Source organism: Marmota marmota, unplaced genomic scaffold, assembly GCF_001458135.2.
Source record: "Marmota marmota marmota unplaced genomic scaffold, marMar, whole genome shotgun sequence".
NCBI classification, from domain to species: domain Eukaryota; kingdom Metazoa; phylum Chordata; class Mammalia; order Rodentia; family Sciuridae; genus Marmota; species Marmota marmota.
The window spans coordinates 28,413,478-28,418,196 of record NW_026000249.1 but is presented as its reverse complement, the minus strand read 5'-3'; the positions used below and the strand labels follow the sequence as shown (position 1 = coordinate 28,418,196).

General features: G+C 47.3%; 2 long non-coding RNA genes across 5 annotated transcripts in view; one reads left to right on the top strand and one right to left on the bottom strand.

Annotated features, from left to right (window-relative positions):
- Positions 1-1,598, top strand: part of LOC125614111 — a 5,342-nt gene extending 3,744 nt beyond the window's left edge. Inside the window, exons 1-3 of one of the 4 annotated variants that reach the window (XR_007344752.1) lie at positions 107-432; positions 710-843; positions 1,339-1,598. This is a non-coding gene — a long non-coding RNA (uncharacterized LOC125614111). Of the gene's footprint in view, positions 1-106; positions 475-639; positions 844-1,338 lie in introns of those variants that run through there. The other 3 variants (XR_007344751.1, XR_007344750.1, XR_007344749.1) reach the window with 3 other exon arrangements.
- LOC125614112 overlaps positions 1-4,583 on the bottom strand; it is a 48,588-nt gene extending 44,005 nt beyond the window's left edge. Inside the window, exon 1 of the long non-coding RNA XR_007344754.1 lies at positions 4,221-4,583. This is a non-coding gene — a long non-coding RNA (uncharacterized LOC125614112). The remainder of the gene's footprint in view (positions 1-4,220) is intronic.
- Positions 4,584-4,719: the final 136 nt, after the last annotated feature.

The following is a 4,719-nucleotide window of genomic DNA, read 5'->3' as shown; positions in this document are numbered from 1 at the left end:
ATGGAATTGGAACACATGGATTGCAAGGAAAAAAAAAAAAAAAAAGAAAGAAAAGAAATTTCCCCAAGCGTGGGAGGTAATTACTGGAGAAAGGCGCATGTCTGAAGCGAGCGAGTTACACCACACGAACGAGAAAAATCTGGAGTATTTTCTTAGCTAATATCACCCTGGAAAACCAAGGGTGGGAGGATTGTCGTCCCTGCCGGCTGATGCCGCTGACAGCACGCTGTTTGGACAGCATCCCGGGCGCTGCTGGCAGAGGCCGAATTTCTGTCGCAGACAAAAACATGGGGGGAAGGGGCGGAGATTCCGCCCGAGCCCGGAAAATGGAAATGTCTCTTTAAAGGCTAGAGCGTTCACTCTCATTGTCTTTTCCAAATTCGGGCCTCCTTAGGGACTTTGTTCAAGGCCTCGGGATACTTCTCGTGGCTGGTTAGGATCCAAATAAAATGGCCTCCTTCTAAGGGATCTTTGGTATTTGCTCCCCGAATGGGCCTCTGGCCCCTTAAAAAAAAATTCACCTCCCGGGCCAGTCCCAGATGCTTGACATTCCTCTTTGGCAAAAGGAATTCTCCTTTGGAGCCTGCACTTTTAAATGCAAATCACCTGGGGGTGGGGAGGGCTGGGGGTGCACTGTACTTGGTTTGCTCGGGGTGAGCAGTGACTTCTTGCACGAATCTAACACAAAATGAAAACTGTCTCCTTGCAGGCCTTCCTTCCTTGTACTGGGGACCGTGAGCACCGTACTCCGTGGTTGGAGAATAATTGCACTTGGTGCCACGTTTCCGGGTATTTGCAAGGGGATTGAAAAATGCAATGATTTTAAGGTGCAACGATTTCAAGGTGAAGTTCAATTTTTGCATCTACCGTCTCAGCTGCCGAACTAGGTACCAGGGATACAAAGAGAAGGTTCCCCTGGACTAAGGTGCAGGGCATCCGAGGCGCCCAGGGCGACTCTAGTGTAAATAGGGAGTGCCAGGAGAGAATCCTGCAGAGCTGCGCCAGGTCTTGGGGGCTGGGGAAGGGAGTCTGGGTAGGCTTCATGGAAGAGGTGACCTGTAAGCTGAGGCCCTGAAAGAGAAGTGAGCCAGCCCTGGGGGAACAGGATGGGGGAGCCTCCGGGAGCAGGAACTGGGTTAACAAAGACCCAGGGTGGAGGTGGGGGTGCCATGCTCGTGGCGGCCATGGCCCTGCCTGTGTTCTTCACGTCTGTCTCCCTTCCAGAAAGGCTGCCTCGGGAGGGTAGCTGGCTGACAGTTTCCAGATCCCTCACTTTCAGGCTCCACCATTGCATATTTATTACATATTTTTTCTGGGTCTGTTCTCAACCAATGACAGAGCACAGCATTTGCACCGGAGCTGAACCGTTTTTCTTTCGGATGTGGAATTCCCTAATGCATCATGTTTCCCCGGGAGGACTCCGTGGGCCTCATCAGGACTTTTCGCAGAGCCCCGCGCTCCGATCCAGGGCCCCTCCTCTTCCATTCTTCCTTCATTCTTCTTCCCCTTCCACAGGCGTCCGAATGCGCCTGGCCTGCCCCCTCGGCCCCGAATCCATCGGAGGCATTTCCCTGCATATAAATTTCACATGCATTTAATTCTGCTTTGGCCTCTGCTTTTTAGAAGCTCGGAACTAACGCGGTGTTCCAGGGATGGCGGGTAGTTTAGTGTGGCTGGAGGGTAAGAAGAAGGGAGGGGCAGGAAGAGGAGTCGGCAGGGAGTCTGGGGCTCCACCGGAAGGGTCTTGTAAACTAAGCTCCGAAGAATGGACTTTCTCATAAGCAGTAAGAAGCTGCTGTAGGTTTAAGTTGCAGGAAAAAAAAAAAAAAAGGACCATATTTGTATTTTGCACAGATCTTCCTGGCAATTGTAAGGGGGATGGTATAGAGAGGCGCAGTGCTGGAGAGGTGAACGCTTAGAAAACTCTGGAACGCTTCAGACTGAAACCGTGGATTGCCTCACCTGAAGAGGTACCAGTGTGTTGCAGACAGGAAATGGATGGAGGCGATACAATGGCAGGAACTGGTTATTAATTGGTTGTGAAACACAAAGGGAGGGTGCACAAAGGGAACTGAATTGCTAGCATTCTCTAAAAAAGATGGGGTAACAGTTATCCCACTCCTGGGTGTAGACTTAAAAACAGCTTACTACAGGGACGCAGCCACATCAGTGTTTATAGCAGCACAATTCACAATAGCCAAACTGTGCAGCCAGCCTAGATGTCCTTCAGTAGATGAATAGATAAAAAATATGACATATATACACAATGGAATATTACTCAGCATTCAAAGAGAATAAAATTAGGCATTTGCAGGTAAATGGCTGCAGTTGGAGAATATCATGCTAAGCAAAATAAGCCAATCCCCCAAAAGCAGAGGCCAAATGTTTTCTCTGATATGTGGATGCTAACTCACAATAAGAGGGGGGGCTAGGGAAGAGTAGAGGTACTTTGGATTTGGCAGAGAGGAGGGAAGGGAGGCAAGGAGGTACAGGGATAAGAAGAATAGTAGAATAAGTTGCTTCTGCTGCCATGATGTCTTGTGCTGCCTCAGACCCAAAGCAACAGGGCCAGGTGACCATGATCTGAAACTGTGAGCCAAAATCAACTTTTCCTCTTTTTCAGTTGATTATCTCGGGTATCTTTATCATAATGACATAAAGCCAACTGACTTGATTGGAGGCACTTTCTAGAACGCAATAGGAGCAATCCAAGTAGGGCGCAGAGACTTGCTTAGTTGAGGAGGTGGAGACTCAGCAAAGCTGGGATGGCTGAAATTTGGCAGGAAGACTACCAGAAAGAGAACAAGAATTTCACATAGAGTGCCGTCTGGCGGGCTAGCAAGCACAGGCAACATACACAGGGTAAGAGTTCACAGCCTGAGAGAAAATAACCATCCCAGAAAGAACTGCCACTAACAGAGCAACTCCCAGGCTCTTCTTAGGACTGGGAAATGTTAGGGTTTTGACCACTCAGTGGAGAAATGCCTGGGGTGTGCAGAGGGGCCCCAGGAGGGTTAATCTCTAGTAATAGGTCTAGACTAGCCCAAGATGAAAGGCCATTCGAGACCTGCCCTGACAAGGCTGCAAAACAAACCTTGAAAGGATCAGCCTGAACTAGAGGTAATTAAACTGCCTGTCAAAGAAAGACTCAGGCCAGGCGTGGTGGTACATGCCTAATCCCACTGACTTGGGAGGCTGAGGTGGGAGGATAACAAGCTTGAGGCCAGCCTTAGCGATTTACAAAACCCTGTCTCAAATAAAAAAATAAAAAAGGCTGGTAAAGTAGCACAGTGTAAGATACCCCTGGGTGCAAGCCCAGGACACCCCCCCACACACACACCAGATGATAAAAAAAGAGAGACTCAGCACTCTTTAAAGAAAAGGATAAAATCCAGACCTCAGCAATTTGATATTCGTGATGTTCAGCATCCAATAAAAATTACTAAACTTCTGAGAGGCATAAAAACGTGACCTATTCCAGGATTAACAAAAAAAAAAATAGCCAATAGAAGCAGACTCAAAGGTTACAGAGGTGAAGGAAATAGCAGACAAAGACCTTAAACAGCCATAATGAGTATGTCAAAGTACACAGAGGAAAACACAAACATGAAGTGGAAAAAATGGAAGCCTTTAAAAAGGACCCAATGTTATTCCACTCATGAGACTCGTCTAGAACACATCAATTCATAAGGACAGAAAGTAGAATGGTGGCAGCCAGGGGCTGGGGAGAGGCTGAAAGGGGGAGCTGTTGTGTAACAGGTACACAGTTGCAATTTGGAAAGATAAAAAATGTTCTGGAAATGGATTGTGGTGATGGCTGCACAACAATGTGAAACTACATTTAAAAATGAAAAAAAAAAATGTGAATGTTATATATGTTTTCCCACAATTTGAATAAAAAGAACCACATGGAACTTCTGGAGATGAAAAAGGCAATCCCTGAAATGAAATATTTACCAGGGACTTAGTAATAGGTTAGATTCTTTTTTAAAAAAATATTTTCTAGTTGTTGATGGATCTTTATCTTATTTATTTTTATGTGGTGCTGAGGATCGAACCCAGTACCTCACGCATGCTAGGCAAGCACTCTACCACTGAGCCACAACCCCAGCCCTAATAGGTTAGATTCTAGAGAAGAAAAGTACATTAGTCAACTTTCTATTACTGTGACAAAACATGAGGAAAACAACTTTCAGGAGGAAAGGTTTATTTGGGCTCACGGTTTTAGAGGTCTCAGTCCACAGTCGGCTAGCTCCACTGGTTTTGGGCTGGTGTGAGGCAGAACATCATGGCAGGGCGTGGGGGGCAGAGGAGAGGCTCACTTCCTGGTGGCCAGTAAGAAAAGAAAGAGAAAGGAAAAGAAAAGAGCCAGGGTGCCCACATCCCCTTCAAAGGTGCAGCCTCAATGGTTTACTTCCTCCAGCTAGGCCCCGCCCACTGAAGTTTCCACCACCTTCCAAGAGTGCCATCACCCTGGAACCAAGCCTTCGACACAGGAGCTTTGGGGGACATTTAGTATCCAGCCAGGCAAGGTGGCACACTCCTGTAATCCCAGGGGCTCAGAAGGCTGAGGTAGGAGGATCATGAGCCTCAGCAACTCAGCGAGGCTCTGTCTCTAAATAAAATATAAAAAAGGGCTAGAGATGTGGCTCAGTAGGTAAGCACCCCTGGGTTCAATCTCCAGTACACAACACACACACACACACACACACACACACA